Consider the following 22,269-nt stretch of genomic DNA (forward strand, 5'->3'; position numbering starts at 1 on the left):
TGCGATTCACAGGATCTGTGTTTACGGAAGCCATGCTGTGCGTCTGTTAGTATGGTGTGTTTCTCCAGGTGTTTTATTATGCTGCTCGTGATTATATGCTCCAGCATTTTACAGGTGATGGATGTGAGCGAGACAGGTCTGTAGTTTTCAGGGCAGTTCTTAGCACCTTTCTTAAATATAGGAACTACGTCTGCCTTCTTACATTCCTTTGGGATCGCTCCTTGGTTAATGGATGCCTGGAAAAAGACTGTGAAGACTGGTGCTATTTCAGAGCCTATGAATTTCAACAGTCTAGCTGACAATCCATCTGGCCTACGGTAGCTTTATGGATTTAAGGCCTTGGGGTAGTTTTAATACACCAGGTTCTGTGATGTTAATGTTAAACATATTCGGGAACTTCTGTTTACCCATTGATTTGATGTTGTCTTCTGGTTCGTTGGAGTTAAATACCGATGAAAATTGTTTGTTCAAGATGTTCGCTTTTGCCGTTGGTTCTGAGAATGAAAGGCCATCTGTTGCTTTAAGGGGTGCCACTCCACTGCTGTCCTTGCTTTTATTGTTATTAAAATCCAGAAGCGTTTTGGATATGTCTTTTATGTTTTGAGATGCGCAAGATCGAGTTTCATTTTGATTATTCGATCGATAGTTGATTATGTATAGAAGCTATAGCTTGTTATATGCCATTAATTTCTGTAATTGTTTTGTTGGGAGTAACAATACAGTATGATTTAAGAATGTAAGAAGGCTTGCTGGTATAAGATTTTCAGAAAAAAATATTAACATTGATTTTTCATTACAAACTTTATCTGTTACCTTAAATAGTTGCTACTTTATCATATGGTACAAAAATCATTCCAAAAAATCAATTCGTGTTGGCCCCAGTTGACTTTTAAAATGTAGATATCATTGAAAAGGCTCCAAATTATCTCCTTTTGGTACAAAAATGCCATTTTTTGGCATTAAAGTTGAAATATCTTTTTTAACTCCTCGGTGTTCTATATTTTTCATTGTTGTTTTCGAATAAGCTGTACACAAGCTAAATAATTGTAAAATTAAGGCGATTTCTGTAATTTAGTTCTTTTTTTATTTCGATATTACCGCTGACTATTTCTCCTATTAGTTCAACAGAAAAAAGGACATTAACAAAAATGTATGCTTCTTTTGAAGGCAGATTGTGAACGTAAATGAAAGGTGACCCCATTTTTTTATTTCATTTTTAGCTCACCTGGCCCAAAGGGCCAAGTGAGCTTTTCTCATCACTTGGCGTCCGGCGTCCGTCGTCGTCCGTCGTCGTCCTGCGTCCGGCGTTAACTTTTACAAAAATCTTCTCCTCTGAAACTACTAGGCCAAATTTAACCAAACTTGGCCACAATCATCATTGGGGTATCTAGTTTAAAAATTGTGTCCGGTGACCCCACCAACTAACCAAGATGGCCGCCATGGCTATAAATAGAACATAGGGGTAAAATGCAGTTTTTGGCTTATAACTCAAAAACCAAAGCATTTAGGGCAAATCTGACATGGGGTAATATTGTTAATCAGGTTAAGATCTATCTGCTCTGAAATTTTCAGATGAATCTGACATTCCGTTGTTTGGTTGCTGCCCCTGAATTGGTAATTTTAAGGAAATTTTGTTGTTTTTGGTTATTATCTTGAATATTATTTTAGATAGAGATAAACTGTAAAAAGCAATAATGTTCAGCAAAGTAAGATCTACAAATAAGTCAACATGACCAAAATGATCAGTTGACCACTTTAGGAGTTATTGCCCTTTATAGTCAATTTTTAACCATTTTTCGTAAATCTTAGTAATCTTTTAGAAAAATCTTCTCCTCTGAAACTGCTTGGCCAAATTATTTGAAACTTGGCCACAATCATCATTGGGGTATCTAGTTTAAAAATTGTGTCCGGTGACCCCGCCAACTAACCAAGATGACCGCCATGGCTATAAATAGAACATAGGGGTAAAATGCAGTTTTTGGCTTATAACTCAAAAACCAAAGCATTTAGAGCAAATCTGACATTGGGTAAAATTGTTAATCAGGTGAAGATCTATCTGCCCTGAAATTTTCAGATGAATTGGACAACCTATTTTTGGGTTGCAGCCCCTGAATTGGTAATTTTAAGGAAATTTTGCTGTTTTTGGTTATTATATTGAATATTATTATAGATATAGGTAAACTGTAAACAGCAATAATGTTCAGCAAGGTCAGATTTACAAATAAGTCAACATGACCAAAATGGTCAGTTGACCTCTTTAGGAGTTATTGCCCTTTAAAGTCAATTTTTAACCATTTTTCGTAAATTTTATATATCTTTTACTAAAATCTTCTTCTCTGAAACTGCTGTGCCAAATTGATCCAAACTTGGCCACAATCATCTTTGGGGTTTTTTGTTTAAAAAATGTGTCCGGTGACCTGGCCATCAAACCAAGATGGCCGCCACGGCTAAAAATAGAACATAGGGGTAAAATGCAGTTTTTGGCTTATAACTCAAATTGAGAGAAAATCTGACATGAAGTAAAATTGTTAATCAGGTCAAGATCTATCTGCCCTGAAATTTTCAGATGAATTGGACAACCTGTTTTTGGGTTGCGGCCCCTGAATTGGTAATTTTAAGGACATTTTGCTGTTTTTGGTTATTATATTGAATATTATTATAGATATAGGTAAACTATAAACAGCAATAATTTTCAGCAAAGTAAGATCTACAAATATGTCAACATGAACGAAATGGTCAATTGACCCCTGTAGGAGTTATTGACCTTTGTAGTCAATTTTCAATCTGCTTCCTTTGTTTAATATTCACATAGACCAAGGTGAGCGACACAGGCTCTTTAGAGCCTCTAGTTCTTTTAAATATAAGATAAAGTTCATTTTTAGAAAAAAAACAAGTATGGACACAGACGCAAATTGTCAGTGGGGTTAAAGGTCGTTACAAATGTATTGAAAGCTAGACTGGAAATGTGTATTAACAAATTGAGTTGATGTGTACATGTCTTCATTCAAATGCATTGACTGATAAAAAAGGGGGCTTCAACTTCCACCCCTCTCTATGATTTAGTTGTTTGAGTGTTTGAATATGGAGTTTGTTAATAAATAGCTGCACTGTAAGCGCATGATATGTCTTGATTCCTTTTAAGCTTGCTTAAAGGTTGAACTATTTTGTTTTGTACAATTATTAGTCTATTTGTTTTCTCATTTCATTTGTTTTATATTTGTCATTTTAAGGTCTTTTATAGCTGACTGTGCTGTATGAGCTTTTGTCATTGTTGAAGGCTATTTGGGGACCTGTAGTTGTTAATCTTGTTTTAAATTTTGGAATGTAGCTGAAGTCAGCAGACATAGACAATTCACCCAAGTTTTATAAAATGATGTGGAAGTGTTTATGTGAATAATTGAGATGGGAAATGAGGAAAGTGTCAAAGTGACAACAACCCAACCATAGAGTAGACAACAGCTGAAGGCCTCCAACTTTTTTTCAATGTAGCCAGAAACTCCTGCACTTATAGGTGTCCAAAAACTATAAAATCACTTCTTTTTTTTAGCATACATAAAAATTCATAACACAGAAATGTATAATCTGAAATTTATTACAATCAAAAGGGACCTTAGGTCAATAGTGTAAACAATTCACCAAAGTTTAATTAAAGGTGATGGATGCATTTTTGTGTTATTGTTCAAAATTGGAAAATTCTATCTTTTTTAAGGATAAAATCTCTCTTCATAACATGGAAATGAAAATTCTAAAATTTATAAAATCGATGTGGAGCTAATGTCAATAGATATAAACATTTCAACAAAGTTTCTTGATGTAGGGGGAAGTGTTTTCTAGTTATTGTCTGAAGTGTGGATGATGGACTGATAGACAACAGTATACTATAATATGTTGTGTGTGAGACATTGGTATAATAAAATGGTTTTGAATGAATAATGATTAGAAACTGTTTAATGCAGTTATTGAGGAAACGACAGTGAAGAAATTGCTGAGACCAATGCGTTTGAATCCTAAGAATTCAATTTTTGACCCTTAATGTAGACCAATTTGAAAACGGGACAATCCTGTGCAATTGAATATTTCTGGCTGTTGGTAATATTGTGCAATTGAAAATTTCTTGCTATTGCGCAATATTGTGCAATTAGATATTTCTTGCTATTGTGCAATACTGTGCAATTAAAAATTTCTTGCTATTGCACAACTGTGCAATTGGAGATTTCTTGCTATTGTGCAATACTGTGCAATTTAACATTTCTTTCTATTGAACAATACTGTGCAATTGAAGATTTCTTGCTATTGCAAAATACTGCGCAATTGAAAATTTCTTGCTATTGCACAATACTTAGTATAATAATTTTTGACCCCGATTTGGACCAACTTGAAAACTGGGCCCATAATCAAAAATCTAAGTACATGTTAAGACTCACCATATTAAAGAACCCCAAGAATTCAATTTTTATTAAAATCAAGCTTATTTTAATTTTGGACCCTTTGGACTTTAATGTAGACCAATTATTAGAAAAAAAAATGAGAAATCCTATATTAAATTAAAAATAAAATGATTTAGACCCGCGAGCCCCCTTAAAATGAATGAACATTGAATAAATAATCGTCTCTCATAATTCTATATGAATGGCTTTTAATTTGTTTTAATCAATGTGTTATGTATTGCTTTGTAAAAGGTTAGACGTTAATAAAATATTGTATTGTATTGAATATTGAGACAACTTGAATTTAACATGTTTAATACATCGTAGTTTTGTTTTTTTCTCACATTTTTTTTCTAGTTGTTTCCCTTTGGCCAATCATCAAAATGAATGTATATATTCACATGATTTTTTCATTATAATCCATAGTTTTGGTTGGCTGACAACAATAGCGAGATGTGGTTTCATCTGTACTGTATATGTGGCAATGTACAACAGAAAGCATTGAAAGCCAATCGGAATGCTTGATATAACTTTTAATTTCATGGGTGTAGCATAAAAATGCAAATAAATGCAATTATAAGAATTTAATGTCTCTTTTTATAATTTTATAGGATTATCAAACATTTGAGCATGTGTACATTGTTTTACATGGAGGTGCGAATTGAAGTGATTCATACAGGATGAGCTTTGGTCAACTCTTTCACAACCAATTACACTTTGTTCCTGACCTGTCGTAATATAAGATAATATACTAATATATATTGCTTTATAGTACTCCTTCACCATGTTCTTTTTATATATCAGAACAGTCATTTTAACACATTTATTTAACTTAATATTCTGTCTAATATAATATATTTTAATCGGGATCTTCACATGGCTGTCAGGCGAAGGAAATGTTAGATTAAGAAGAATTAGGATACCATCATACTTTGCTATTTATAAAAAACACAGTTTTGTACAATAATTATTTACCATATTATCATTGAATATTATGAATGTAGAATGCGAAATATGTCTGCGGTATGATTGGTTTTAATCATTCCAAGTAATTATTTATAAGATTTAAGAAACAATATTTAAAAATATTTTAAAAAAACCACACACACATTTAAATTGTTTTATATCAACATACCTACATATTACATATATATGTGTCTGAACGTTGCTTTACTATAAAATCTTGAAATCTTGAAAATCTTGCATTGTTAATACATTAGATTTTATAGCCATATTTGTATTTGTTAAATTATTTATATATTAATTTAACCTAATTTTCGATTGCTTACATGCCTAACTTTTATTCGTGGTGTAACAATTAAGTGTAAAGTGAAACAACTGTATATTATATAAAGAGAACTTTAATATGGCGTGCTTCTTTCGCTTTGTCAATTAAAAACATGCTCTAAATCCAATAACATTCGTTTGCACATGCGTATATTGACTACTTCAGAATAATGAATTTTATAAAATTTTCATACACTTAATATCTTTCCTTAACTTTAAAAGACTTTTAATGTTGCACGTGCACATGATGTTTCTAATTCATTTATTATGACTGTAATGTGTTGCACTTCGAAATTGACATATTCAACCTGATACGACAACCGTTAATGGTGACTTTTCAAACTCCTCCCTCTGAAAAATCACAGTGCCAGTCGTTTGCTTCTTTACGATTAAAAAGGGGGGTTCATTTAAGAGCCTACACAAACGCTTTTACACTTATACTCATCGGACATGCGAGAATATATTGATCAATTTCAAGAGAGTATTCACATGTCAAGAATTTGTAAAGAAATTTTAAGACCATACTCAAAATGTCGAGAATATGTCGAGTAAATCATACAAATTTAATATAAATGAGAATTTGTCGAGAAAAATTAAAACACAAGTCATACTGTTGGATAATGTCGAGTAAAACATCATGCAAATTAAGACAAAAATTAGTCTTTTCAGACTTTTTGTAATGAATGGGATAAATGTAATTGTTTATTTAAGGAATCACTGAATCATGACTGGCACGAGCCTCCTCTTAGGCAGCTAATGGGCAGCCATCATGAACATTTCTGGATCCGCCAATTTATAAATTATGAAAAACAAAATCCTGTCCAAAATTTTGTTGAAGAATGCACTGAAAGGAGGGTACTCATGTTTGGATAGGAATTAGAAAAATCAAAGTCTTAATCTGATGATCTTTCAATAAAGATGTTTATAAATGTTTCATTTTATAAATAAACTATGTGTTGTTGTATGATAATGATGTTCAAGGTCTCACATTTGTTTTACACTCATTATCTATCTTGTATAAATATTGGGCAAATTTACTATATAAAATACGTAATTTTTGTTCTTGTTGATCGATTTAAAACATGATAATTCATGTAATTAGGTCGTATAAATAGTTATATCAATAAATAAATAAATAAATGATATAAAAGATATAAGCAATCGTATTGATCTTCAACCAGTCATACAAAAGCGCATATTTGAATCACCTGACACAGCGTGTGACAAATCACACTTTCACTTGACCTTAAGATTAGTTCAATGCAAACATAACCGAAATCGAGTGGCACATAAACGACTTATGATATATATTTATCAAAGTAGTACAAAAGTCGAGCATGCAAGAGTGTTGATTTTGTTTAAATTGAACACGTGTTTAGTAATTTATAAGGCCTGTTTTTTATACTCATACCATAAATAAAGGCAACAGTGGTATACCGCTGTTCAAAACTCGTAAATATATGGACAAAAAACAAAATTGGGGTATCAAACTAAAACTAAGGGAAACGGATTAAATATAAAAGGAGAACAACGACACAACATTAAAATGTAACACACACAGAAACTGACTAAGCATTAGACAAAATCCGATGAGAATAACAAATATAACATCAAAACCGAATACATGAATTTGGGATCGACAAGTACCGTGACACGTCTTAAAGTAATGTGTATTCACACTCAAATATAAAAGAAAACAAACGACACAACGGAAACACAACGTTAACATGTTACACACACAGAACCGAACTATGATATTACAATGGTCATTTTCCTGACTTGGTACAGGACATTTTGAAAGATAAAATGGTGGGTTGAATCAGTTTTGTGGCATGCAAATCTAGCACTTTAATGTCAAGGTTAAATATAACATTGAAATGACAACGTAATATTACAGGACTACAATACAAATAAACATGTTAATAGTCCAGCAGCTACAAGCATATTTCAGACGAATTGTGCACATCCTGCTACAAGCATGAAATTTTGCATAGACCTTCCTCAACTATTACTCTTTTATTTCAGATAGGGAGGCATTTGAACAAAATGTCTCACTTCCGGTAAAATCCAAAATGACGGACATTATACTTAAATCAGCCCGATACCAGAGGCTAGTGTGTGAAAAGGTGTTTTTATCATGCTACGATAATAACATTGGGTACAAACCTTTGTTATGTAAACATTTTGGATATATTATATAGAATTGATGTCTTTAAAACCCTACTTCCGGTAAAATCCAACATGGCGGACATTGTACTACAATTATCTTTTTTTTTAGGGAGATTTATTGAAAAGTGTTTTAAAAGAGGGACGAAAGATACCAAAGGGACAGTCAAACTCGTAAATCTAAAACAAACTGACAACGCCATGGCTAAAAATGAAAAAGACTAACAGAAAAAAAATACACATGACACAACATAGAAAACTAAAGAATAAACAACACGAACCCCACCAAAAACTAGGGGTGCTCTCAGGTGCTCCGGAAGGGTATATTACTATTATCATTGTGCAGGAACCTTACTTTGATGCCTCTAAGGGATACAATGTATAAGACATATGTCTTAAAAACCCTTACTTCCGGTAATATTAAAAATGGCGGACATGGAAATATCACTTTTTTATTTTGATATTCAACTTGTTTTCAAAATGTGAAAAAAATGGGTTTTTTTTGGTGCTGGTCATTAAACTTTTGGCTTTATCCTAAACCACTAAGCATATTCTGTAGTTGATATTTAAATACAAAGTTAACACATCAGGTTAAAAAAAAACGATATGGCGTAGATGTCAAAGATGAATACCCAATCCATATCTTCGATGTAGAGTTTTGGATAGATTGGATTAAAACAAAATAAAATCACTTCAGTACTAAAACATTTTAAAAGTGATCCTCTTTGTCCCTTTGTCATCTATTAGCGTCTAATTGCTACCTCAGTTTAATATTGATAAGCATTGCAATGATCATTGTTATTAAATGTAATATCAATGTTTAGTACAAATATAATTTTAAATCAATCCTTATTCGATCTTATTATAGTTTTCAGGTCTTGACTAATTCGGGTGTGCCTATTTCTTGTGTTGGATTTTTTAGATTTATGTAATGTATCCGGTTGTTTTCTGTAATTAGTTAATACTTCAGTTTTATCATGTTTATCTTTTATATAGTCATTTTATAAGATTTATGGTTTGCATAATATGAATTATTCTAAATAATAGGGATGTTCTGGTCCCTAACAGATTATATTTATTATACTCATCGGATTTTGTCTAATGCTAAGTCCGTTTCTGTGTGTGTTACATTTAAATGTTGTGTCGTTATTCTTTTTGTATTCAATTCTTTCCCATAGGTTTTGGTTTGTGTCCCGGATTAGTTTTTTCTATCGATTTATGATTTTTGAACATCGGTATACTACTGTTGCCTTTATTTGCAATTAAACTTTAAATTAAAACCAAATATTTATATCTTTGAAATAATTTAGTAAAGGTTTTAAATAATTTATGGTAACAAATCCATGGCTCAATAATTTACCAGTAATAAATAGATTACGTTCGTTAAAATAAAAAAAAACCGTTAACTATCTTATAGGCGTATAAACCATGCTCGACCAAGTCTGAACTATACTCGACCAATTCTTAACCATCCTATACTTTTTTGGTATTAATCTATTGCATTTTTCTACTTTAGGAACAATTTTAACAATTCTATCAATAAATTGAAACATCAATATGAAAAAAAAAAAATTCAACATAACATTAAAACCAAAATTATACCATTAACATAATACAACTTCCACACATGTTCATAACTATTTACATTTATATATCACCTTTAAAATAAAAATAAAAGTAGATCAAATAATCTCAAAACTTATTTTTGACTATAATAGATCTGTGAAACATTCGAATTAATTATATTTTATTGTTACTGAACAATTTTCACCAATGATAAAATTAGTATAGATTTGTGGTTGAGTTTAGTTAATAGTGAACATTTCTTTTTGTTAAAATAAAATTTAGAATAGAATAAAAAGCATAAAAAAATACACCTTTGTTTTGTTAAACCAAATCAACAGAATATACACAGCCATGAATCACCATCACTGATGGTGATCCGATGGATAAATCTATTGTAGAGTTGTCACTGTTTCAGACATACTCATAAATATAAGTATTTCTGTGACTGTATCTTTCATTAATTTGTAGAATCCTTTACTATACATATATTTTAGCTGATCTGTAAATATTCTTTCTTCCTGCCTTATATATCATTTACTATCGTACGACGTTAGAATAAAACTTTAGAGGAAAGGTAACACATGGCCACCGAAAGCATTTTTTGTGAAGCCAAGGTAGTCGAGTGGTCTAGCGCACCGGATTGAGCGCAAGGTCAGTAGTTCGAATCCCGGCGGGGGAAGAACAAAAAAATTGCGACAGCAAATTTACAGATCTTTCATTGTTAGGTTGATGTTAAGACGAGTTGTATCTATGTATATACATATTTATGTTTTATTGTTGTTGTTTTCAACAGTAAATAATAAAACAGGAAGAGTTTTTCTTGGTAAAAAACAGTTTCAAATCTTTGGTTAAGTATGGTTTCGACTGAAAAAATAGGTCCAGTACAGGTTGAGAATGGGTTACGACTGTTTCAGACTGGTCTAGTAATAACTCAGACTTTTTTGTATGGCAAAGATAAGTGCAAAGTACAAATCAGTACAGTCGTGTATGATTAAGACTGGATTTGAGTAATGTCGAGTAAATTTCAAACCGATTCAGTCTGGTTGGGAATAAAACCCAGTTCTGCCGAATACAGATATTTGCCATTTCCGACTTTTACTTGTTTGTAGTGTTAAGTTTCCGAAAAATGATTGAAGCCAAGTTTTGTTTAATTTGACCCCCACTAATAGCAGGTCATCTAAAAAAAATGTTTTTTAGTCCGGACCATTGAATTTTTTTTTACAATTTTCACTGAAACTTCTAAAGTAAACCCCATATGTTCTTTTAAGCAGTAACTTCCATATTGGTTGGATGACAGATTTGTTGATTATATGTTTCAATTAAGGATGTTTGCTCCTCTATTTTTTGAATTTTTGCCAGATTTTCGGAATCCTCTGGTTTTATCCATGTATTAACATAAAAAAAAATCGCCCACTAACCCATTCTTTTCTTTTCATTTTTTTATTACATATTGATTAAAAAGCCATATTTCAAATTCTTATGAAATCCTTGTTATTTTTTCATAGTTTTTTAAACAAGAAAGTGCCAATGTTAAGTGAAAGAAAAATCTAGAGAGAATTCTTTCCCGCCAAATTTTCAATGACTTATATCTCGAAAACAAGCACACGGACCCTCCATTTTTTTCTGCTTATTTAGTTTCTCTATTTATATACTATCAATTTATAACAGTCTTTAAAAAAGCTTGTTATTTCAAAACCGAGTAGCGAACATCCTTAAGACAACCTATAGACTATAAGGTCCATAAGCTGAAGCGGAGAAGATTTTAAAAAATGATGACAAAATTAAATTACAAAAATTCTGTAAAGGACAATAACTCCTTAATTGGTCAATTGACAATTTTGTGATGTTGACTATTTTGGAGATCTTACTTTGCTGAATAATTTTGCTTTATACAAATGTTTAATCTCGATCTATTATATTATTCAAGATAAAAAAATGCAAAATTATTAAAAACAACCCATTCAGGTGCAACAACCTTAACAGTTAAACTTTCTAGGCTGATAGACATTGAAATAACGAAGTTTTATTCACTGTCAGATTTTCTCTTTATACTATAGTTTCAAAGATAAAAGTCAAAACTGCATTTGACTCCATGACCTTTTGTTATCCTTGCTGTTGTTGTTTATGGTTGGATAATTTATGTTGAACCAGTAATCATAAGGATGATGACCAAATAGTTTCAGACAAGAAAATATTTGTAAAAGATTAAAAAAAAGGGCAATTACTCCGTATGAGGTCAAATAATAATTTTGATCTTGTGAACTTATTTCTAGATCTTATTTTATTGAACAATTTTACTGTTAAAAGTTATCTCTATCCAATTTAATATCCAAGATCATAACAAAAAAATTGCATGATTTTACAAACATACCAATTGGGGGATAGCAATCAAACAATGATTGTCTACAGATGCGTCTGAAAGTTTCAGGGCAGATAGATGTTCACCTGCTAAAATTTGAACTACATCAAAAGTTTCATCAGCAACGCTCGAACAAAATTTAGAAACAAATAAGACTAAATAGTGCCATACATATAAGTCAAAATCTGCATGCTATTGCCATGTTCTATTTCTAGCCAATGCAGTAATGGGTAATGGCGGGTGTCATCGGATACATTTAATAAAGATGTCAAAAGCCAACTTTGGTTGTATTTTGCTTAGTAGTTTCAATGGAGAAAAATTTTGTAAACGTTTACGGAAGATTACAATGTCTATGACGGCGGATGACTACGACAATGACGAGAAGAACAACGACGGACGACAATGACGAGAAGAACAACGACGGACGACAATACGACGACAGACGTCAACTGATAAAAGAAGCTGCTCATTTGGCCCTGTGAATCAGGTGTGCTTGAATACATGTAAATTTGAGTCCCTTTTCACAGACCTAGTTTATTCACCTTATCGCTCTTTTGAAATATGTACCGCTTGACACGAGAGTCTGTGCAGGTTGAACTTTTCCATGGTGGCGTCAGGTTTTTTACTATTAAAACTTCAAAATTTTACCGGAACCTTTGCGATGTCCAGTAAATGCGGATAAATAGCGATATTGTGTATAAATGTAACATTACTTGCTTACAGACACATAATAGCATCAAATAGATAAATATAAGATTGATTGAACCTAGCAAGGATTATAGACTACTTTCGAGTTTGTCCTCCACTGGAAAAAATTGCCAACCATACTTGCGCGTCTTTATGAAATCATTTACCAGACAGAGGGTATCGCATGTATTCCTGTATTATTCACGTTTATTAAGCTTCTAAGTGATCGTCATTGTGCAGGATAAACTAAAAATAATGTTTGTTCCTTATGTACTTTATCGCAACTCTCGAATGACAGCAGTGCTGATCTTCATTTATGAGAATTACATTTGCCGAATAATTCGTACAATATAGCATCATGGTTTTCCAACCACTTGCTCAACATGGAAATGACGACTCCCCATTATACACGAATGATGTTCACTAATACCAAAGTGTTTGACGAAAATGCGTATTGAACTCGAAACATTTCTATTTTGACACATATTTCATCGGGAGCTTGTTTGCATTTGTTTACAAACCATAATCTCACGTGATCACGCACTGACGTCGGAATCTTTTATTGTACCATAATATTACACAATAAGACATTTATCATGCAAAACAGTTATCAAGACATGCAAAGGAGATATGTGAACGGTTAATAAAAATAAAAACAATATTGCATGTCTGGTTAATAAAAAAATCAAATCGATCAGATTTCCACCAGGAACTCAAATCGACTGGGTTGACATTTCTGTTATCGGGGATAAGTGATCAGTAAAATAGGATTTTACTTAACCGTTCACAAGGTCTACAGAACCTTTACAATAATGAGTAATACTGACCAAAATTGCTTATATTAAATGCTATATTCTTTATTGTACACTGTCGAAATGATGATGATTTAACTATGCAGCTTTTTATTGGCGCGAACGATTCTCACTCCTATTGATTGGCGTAAAAAATGTGTATAAAATCAGATATAACTTAATCTCAGCGTAGATAAAAGTAAATATGCAAAACAATGACAATACAATAAAGACGAACTTTGTTTATATTCCTGTAAGAAAAAAGAATATTATTTTACCAATATACTCCACTTAGAATCACATTTGAGTGCAAGATAATCTCTCTTTGTGAATCGGTTGAAAACAGGGGTCGAAGTTCAACAAATTATCGAAATATACATCTATTTTTACTGAAGAGTTTGGCATATTTTAATCATAATGTTAGAAAAAATTATTGCTGTTAGAAGATACAAAACAGAAAATGATTATTTTACCAAATACATATTAGTTTCAAATGTGCTATGACATATGTTGTGAGAAAAAAACCTAACAAAAGATACAACAATCAATATTTTATAGGCAAGACGCGCGTTTATTCTTCATCAAAAGTTTCATCAGCGACGCTCGAATTAAATATAAAAAAAATAAAAAAAATAAGGCCAAATTAAGAACGAAGCAAAAAATCGTTGAGGTCCAAAATGCCGAAATAATCGGATCCTTTAGTACTTTTTTTCAAGTTTCAGAAATAATGGTATCACCATGTTCCTTTGATCGCAATAATATAACATATTGTGATTTTCTAAATAACTATGCGTCGCGCCAAAGCCAGCGCCCGACAACATTAATTGAAAAAAGTCTTTTTTAGGATAATTGTAGGAATTTATAGATTATATACGCGTCAAAAAAATATGTCACTGTTTGTGGTGTCTTGTGCCGTTGTTAAAGAATGCCGTCCGTTATTATTCTGTGGATTACATGTTACAATTAGATTATTCATTTATGCGTTTTTCTATGCTGAGTATTTTTCCATATTGTTTTCATTTAGCGATATTTTTAGCATTGTAATGAAATAGAGGATTGGTTAGCCATTAAACCAGGTTTAATCCATCATTTTTTTAAATGTCCTGTACCAAGTCAGGAATATGGCTGTTGTAATCAAATAGTCCGTTTCTATGTATGTTGGCGTTTGTTTGGGTTGCAATTCAGTTTTTTTTTCTATTGATTGCCTCTTATGGGGTGTGTTTTCATTGGTTTAATTTTGTTACCAGGATTTGTTTTCTCTCAATCGATTCGACTTTTATACAGCTGTATACTACTGTTACTTTTATTTGCTATAATCGGCTCCGGAAATAATAAAACAAGAAAGACTTAAAATATTTGGTCTGAAGCTTGAGGCAAGCTCAACAGTAATGATAGCAAGTAGAGTTTGTGATTTTCGCACCTATTAGATACCAAAAATTCCTGTTTTCTTTTTTTATGGTAAGTGATATTTAAAAGGTATACGTAAGATCACAAAAATACTGAAATCCGAGGAATATTCAATTGTAAAGTCCCTACTCAAATGGAAAAATCAAATGACAAAACACATCAAACGAATGAACAACAACTGTCATATTATTTTTCCTGACTTGGTACAGGCATATCAAATGTAGAAAATGGTGGATTGATCCTGGTTTTATAGCGCTAAACATGTTACGTATATATGCCAGTCGCATCAAATTCCTTTATATTTACAACGATGCGTGAACTTTATTTCACTTTATATTATTTTTTAACTTCTCTGTAACCTTTGTACTTGCATGGTTTTACGAGAATAAACTATCTATCTATCTAACAAAACAGACATAATAAATACAGGTAAAAAAATGGGTATAGCAGTCATCACTGAGTTATGTACAATCTCAAAAACAAACAATCTTTTACAAAAAAGCACAAAAGTATCTAAAACCAATTATAAAGCGATCATTATAAACTCCGTAGCATAGCTTAAGGCATACGTGTAACTTCATTGTGAATATTTCAGGATGAAAAGTGTTTCAACTAATAGTGTTCATTTTTAGAATTAGTAAATGATTTAAGTTAGTTCGTAAAGTTACACCAAGGTACTTACATGGAGTTTCGGCACGTACCGGCATGTAAAGTAGTAAATGCATCAATACTTTTACCTTTATTAAATATAGCTATGTTTTGACATTTTAACATTTTCATCTGTATATATTTCTAAGATTTAGTGTTTGTGCATAATAAAATGGACTTATCATGCCAGAAATCCCACTTCCGTGTCATCTTTAGTGAGCAGGGGACTAAGACTAAGGGAATGAGTACTTATACTTTTATTAATTGAACAAATTAAAGATATATAAGAAGTATTACCTGTCTTTACCTGAGTTTACCTGTAAAGAAAAGGCGCGCAATTGTAATCAAAAACTGCGCGCAAAAGTAATAATTGTTTAGCCCAAATGTAACGGTAATGCGCGCAAACGTAATGCATGTTTAAGATATTTTTTAAATGGTGTATAGCTTAAACATTTTCTTAAACCGTGGTATTTTTTATCTTCTTTCTATAGTATGGCAGCTTTGTGCACATCCTGCTGCAAGCATGAAATTTAGCAAAGACCTTCCTCAACTGTTACTCTTTTATTTCAGATAGGGAGGCATTTGAAAAATGTCTCACTTCCGGTAAAATCCAAAATGGCGGACATCATACTTAAATCAGCCCAATATCAGAGGCTAGTGTATGAAAAGGTGTTCATATCATGCTGCTATAATAATATTTAGTACAAACCTTTGTTATGTATAACTTTTTGATATATTATATAAAAACCATATTTCCGGTAAAAATCCAACTTGGCGGATTTTGTACTAAAATAAGCTTTTTTTTAGGGAGGGTGAATATAATGTGTTTTAACGTATTGTAACTATCATTAAATTGTGCAGGAACCTTTATTTGATGCTGCTAATGGATATCATGTATAACATGTATAAGACATATGCCTTTAAAACCCTTACTTCCGGTTATATTTAAAATGGCGGACATAAAAATATCATTATTTATTTTGATATTCAACTTTTTTTCAAAATGTAAAGAAAATGTTTTTTTTATGTGCTGGTCATAAAACTTTTGTCCGTAAGTTATCCTCTTAACCACTTATTCTATTTTTTAGTTAATGTTTAGATACAAAGTTAACACTTCAAGTAAATAAAACCAATATGTGGTTAATTTCAAAGATGAGTCCTCAGTCCATATCTTCGATGTAGAGTTTTGGATAGATTGATTTCCACTTCCCAAAACATGTTTTGTGCTTCGTAAACCTCATATGATAAGTTTGTTCGATCTTACTTCAAAACCACGTATCGTTTTATCAATGACATTATCAAATCCATATCTGGTGATGTTGGCTGATCAATAATCATTCTATATCAAAGTCACATCTTCAAACGCCATCCATGTCAACGACGAAGTTCCCTTTAAAGTGATCGGCATTTAAAAATTCATGGATAGATATATATCTAAAGATTTTCCCACTTCCAAATGCAAGCCACAGTTCGTCTGCCCGTATGTCACGAATAACGAAACAGCAATGACAGCCATATTAGTATCGACTGTTTGAGTCATGACTCAGTTTATTATGTGTATCACTGCATCAGACACATGTATATTGATTCTGGTATAAGCCTCTTCATGTTTACATGGGGCTAAACTTGAAACACCATCATGTGGTGGATAAGACAGAACATCCTGCGCATTTTTTGCATAGATACCTTTTCATCAAAATCTATCGAGCAAGCTCCTGTGAATAAAAGTAAAAACATGTTTCTTAATGTCGTCATCTCTCAGAAAATTTGACCAATTTTGAGAAATTTGTTTTGAGCCTGGATTCGTCTATGTATTTCCTTTCTCCTAAATGTAGCTCTTGTTTCTTTTTGTTATATGATATCGGACAGTTTATACGCTTTTGAAACTAACTCTGGTTTACCAAATTCTAAACGTTGTAGGAGTTATCTCCCCAATTACTGTTTTTCTTGTGGGCACTTCTCCTTCACAACCCTAAAAGATTACGACAAAGGAGTAGGTCCGGTAAGGACCGATTTTTGCCTCAAATTTAAGTTTCATCTGACGAAAGATTTTGACCACTTTTTAAACACTTAAGTGTCTATTTCATATGATTCAATTAATTTATGTGCAAGATTCTAACTTATTTAGTCATTAAAAACGATCCGATTCAAGCTCAAATATGAAAAATCTACCAAATATGCGAAAAAACGTCACTTTTCAGATGGTTTTTGTCAAAAACGAAAGTGGCCGCATCCGTGTTCATCCTCAATCTGTACATATGTTATGTATTATCATTAAATACAACTTCCATTTCAATATTTTGGATGAACACGAATGCGGCCACTTTCGTTTTACCCGGAAACCGTCTAAAATTTAACTAAAATGCTGGAATGGTGAAGATTTCCGTAATGTAGCACGACTTCATGGTGCTAGTACCCAATATATGTGCATTGTATTGTCAAAAACAGCCCATATTTATGTAGCACAACCACTCTACTATCCAATAATTAAAAAAAAGTTTAAATTTTAACAATTTTGTAAAACTGCTATATTTTGGGGCCAAAAAGAGGTCTTACTGAACCTACTCCTTTATTTTACCAAATTGCTCCTTACGTCTTCAGGATTATAACGGCATTTTTACCGAAGCTATCCATATGAGAGTTATTTCTCTTATGCATTTTATATAAGTGATAGGTATTTGTAACAAGTAAACCATAAGTGATAGAGACCTAGGGTGTTTGGATTTGAGGTCCTTGGAACATAAATGAAAATTAGCTTACGGTCATATTCTAAATTTTGATTTTGACGTATTTTCACTTATTTTCAAAAACTTATTTTCACAAAGTAAGGGTGTGTTGGCCTTGAAGGGGAGTTTTCTTCCTTTTTATATATAAAGTTACATGTTTGGTGGTATAACAGATTTACAATAAAGTATAATAAAGATCAAGGATAATTTGATTAAAGGTACTAGGTTTATGACCTTGAAATTGAGCTCTTGGTCAAAGTTGATTTTGACTATCAAGATTTTGACCTTTGCTTAAATTACTTATTTAAAAACGATAAAGCCATTTGACTTTTTGCATTTAGCTGCAATCTACATGACCTTAATAGTCCAATTGGAAATTACCTTATTTATACCGGAAGTATCATTTTGTAAAAAAATATATATGTAAAAGTATATAGAATCAAATATGTTTGACATCAAATAAATTATTAAATACTACCGAAAGTGACATTTTTCAGACCGCAAATATAAAAATATCTCCCTTTAGTTCAAAGACAAATGTATAAAAACCATACGTTTTGGAATCAGCAAAACAATATCTATCATTTGACACTAGAAACGAAATTTTAAACCTTTTTTGATATTTTAGCACATTTTCCGTTACCAGGATAAGGGTTTTTATTTGGACCGAAGCTATTCGGGGACTCGATATGAGAGTTATTCCCCTTATGTATTTTATATAAATGCTATGCTATTCCGACTGTTCAACAATAAGTGATAAATGCCAAGGGTGCTTGGTTCAAAAAAAGAAAATTAGTTAAAAATCAAAGGTTAGGTCATATTCTTAAATTTGAATTTGGCTTATTCTTACTCCTTTTTTATTAACCGTATTAGAAATCAACTGCATATGTTTTATCAAATGTTTTTTTTGCGACATGTCGTTACTACAAAATTTTGGTTGAAAGGGTGCGTAAATAATAAATTGAAATTTTCGCCCATCTTATCCATAGAATTTGCGTAATTTGCTAAAACTCATTAACCATACATATTAAAGTTCTAAGGCCTTCTGATTTGAGATCCTTGGTTCATGATTCTGAAGTTAGCTCCAGACTAAAGATTAATTTGACGTTCTAGATTTTTATCTTTGCTTTAAATACATATTTATACATCATAAAGCCATAGTAACTGACATTTTAAACTGAATTTTCATTTTTTCATTTCAAAATAAATTGTAAGAGATGTTCTTTAAACAATTGATTTTAAACTCTCATTATTTTGGGGTTTTTTTTTTTCTTTCGGCTAATTTTTTTCTTTTGTAGTGTTGTTGTTTTATAAGATGTCGCTTATATATTCGGACATTGTTATCGTAGAGTTTATACGTTTTGGAAACTAACACTGCTCAACCGGATATTGTAAGAGTAATCTCCCCAAACACGGTTTTTCTTGTGGTCACTACTCCTTCACAACCGTAAAAGAAAAAACAAATTTATTGTTGTTGTTGTTATTGGTTTTGGAAGGCGGCTTACTTATGTAGTAATTGCGCCTTAAATTCATATAACATGATTTAAAATATTATGTATATATACTTTCAGTCTTTAATTTTATTATTACGTTTTGGCGAGTAATATTATGAAACTTTGACGAACATGGTTGCTGAATTACTAGGAAATATATATATATGTTGAGAGACAAAAAAAACGCATATCAGAAGGTACATGTACTATTCTGTACTATGAAAACGAAAAAAAAATAAGAACAAATGATAGTCCATTATTAATTGATAGGTGTCATAAAATTGTTTAGAAAATTTATATGGTTGTTCACCTTTGTGCCGTCTGTGATATACTTATATACATGTATATAAAAAAGTATATTTAAAAACCGGTAACAAGACATGTGCTAGTTATATGCTACCAATGTAAGGACGTCTCCCTAGATTGGTGTAGCAAATAAAGAATCCTTAAGAAAGGATTGATTGTAGTTTTTCCTTTTCCATAATGATAAGTTGCATCAATTTTTTCCAAATAAATTACCAAAGACATACTGGTATGTAGTGATTCCTCATTCCCTGACTAGAAAAAACACTTGTGTCATTGAACGAGAAATCATTCCTACCTATGCCGTTAATCGCCTATTTTGATTTATATATATATATAATATAAATGGAGCAAAAATAGAAAAATATGAAACAATTTAATACCAGTATATTATTTAAACAATGACATTGTTGAATTTTATTTTTAGTACAGAGAATATCAGCGAAACAGATGTGCTAGGATGTGCATATATATAATTATACAGTAATCTGTGTGTATTTGTCTAACTGACATCCTCTAGTACAAATTTTAGAATTTACCATTTTATTATCATAGAAAAGGATTCAACTGTAAGAAATTTATTGTATCAAGTTGATCGTTATATCTTCAGTATTAGGATGGTCATTTGACCGATGCTATATGGAGACTCCATATGAGAGTTTTTCCCCCTTATGCAATTTTATATAAGCGATATGCATTTCTTACAGGTAAACTATAAGTGATAGACCTCGGGTCTTTTGATTTGTGGTCCTTGCTCAAAAAAAGAAAGAAGGCAAGGTCGAAGGTCAAGGTCATATTCTAAATTAGAAATTCGGATTATTTTCACTTCTTTATTCTGTGCTTTAAGCTACAAGCCACATGACTTTAAAACCCAAACCAGAAGTGACCTTATGTAAACTGCAAGTAGCTTCTTTTTTAATTTATTCTATACAGTAGTGTGTACAAACCCTATATTCTTGAAATCAACTAAGAATTACCTATCATTTGACACTGGAAATGACATTTTAGAGCGATTTTTGATATTTTGATATAAAATATTCAAATACATCGTTAGAAGTAGAACGATGTTCAATTGTTTTCTGAACAATGGCCTTTAATTGTACTCTATAATTTGTCTATACAAATATTGTAGCAACCGAATTTGTACTTTTTGAGTTGTTGTTGACTTCGAGACTATTATTTGTTACTAAATGAAATTAAAAATTAAATAAAACTGTCATGTACAAAGTTGATACATTGATAGTTCGATAAACATGTTTATTTTTATTGAAATTAAACTTAAGGTTTAATATTTTGAGAATTAGTTGTAACCGTTTAACAATTTTCACTGTAGATAAAGGGACTTTTTATTGATAGACGGACACCAATTTATTTCAACAAAGCCTTTAAAAATGCTATTGCGGTATAGATATATTGATTTCTATAAATTTAATTGATTTTAACGCTAGACGTCAGGAAGATATGATACACCACAGTGACAGTGAAACAGGAGTCAAACTCTACTTACGGATTGATAATTTACTTTGTTGATTTAAACGATTGATAATATAGATGAATGTTATTCACCTTGCGAAATTTAATTTTACCTTCCGATATATTGATGATGTCATATCATTGGATAACCCATATTTCAGCAAATACTGACATCTCATATATCCCAGTAATTTTGAAATTAAGGATACTTCTGATACTAGAAGGACTGTTTCATACCTTAATCTTTTCCTCAACATTGGTACATATGGACAACTTCACACGAAAATCTATGATAAACGGGACGATTTCAACTTCCCAATTATCAATTATCAAATTCTTATATCTTAGCATGAACATATCCTCTACCCCTTCGTATTGTGTTATGCTCGTGCATGTTCACACTATAAGGACTTCATATACAGGAGTGTACTCCTAAAACAGAAACTGCTCGAACAAAGTTATGAGGAGGACAGATTGAAAATGACACTTCATAAATTTTACGGCCACCATCACGAATTGATTGATCCAATCGATGTGTCTTTGTCCAAACTAACTACGGATATTTTTCCCATGTGTAAGATTGTGGTTTGTCATTACGTCGTCTGATATTAAAATTACCAAACGTGACTTATTCCCGATTGTGACTGTTTTGCTGAGTGTTAAATCGCATTGCAATAAGACGTGTTACGGTACTTTTCTATCTAACTTTCATTTATCTAGTTTTGATGTTATATTTGTTATTCTAATCGGATTTTGTCAAATGTCTTATCATTTGTAGTTGTAAATCTTATTTTGTTTCTGTTGTATTCGTGTGTAATGGTAAAGATAATTAATTACCAGTTCATTTATAAGATTTTCTTTACATATTTAATCTTGAATTCTATCCTATTTTTTTGGAAAATATTAAGAAATTCAAATATGACGTCATTTTTTGCA

This window comes from Mytilus edulis, chromosome 8, assembly GCF_963676685.1.
Source record: "Mytilus edulis chromosome 8, xbMytEdul2.2, whole genome shotgun sequence".
NCBI classification, from domain to species: Eukaryota; Metazoa; Mollusca; class Bivalvia; order Mytilida; family Mytilidae; genus Mytilus; species Mytilus edulis.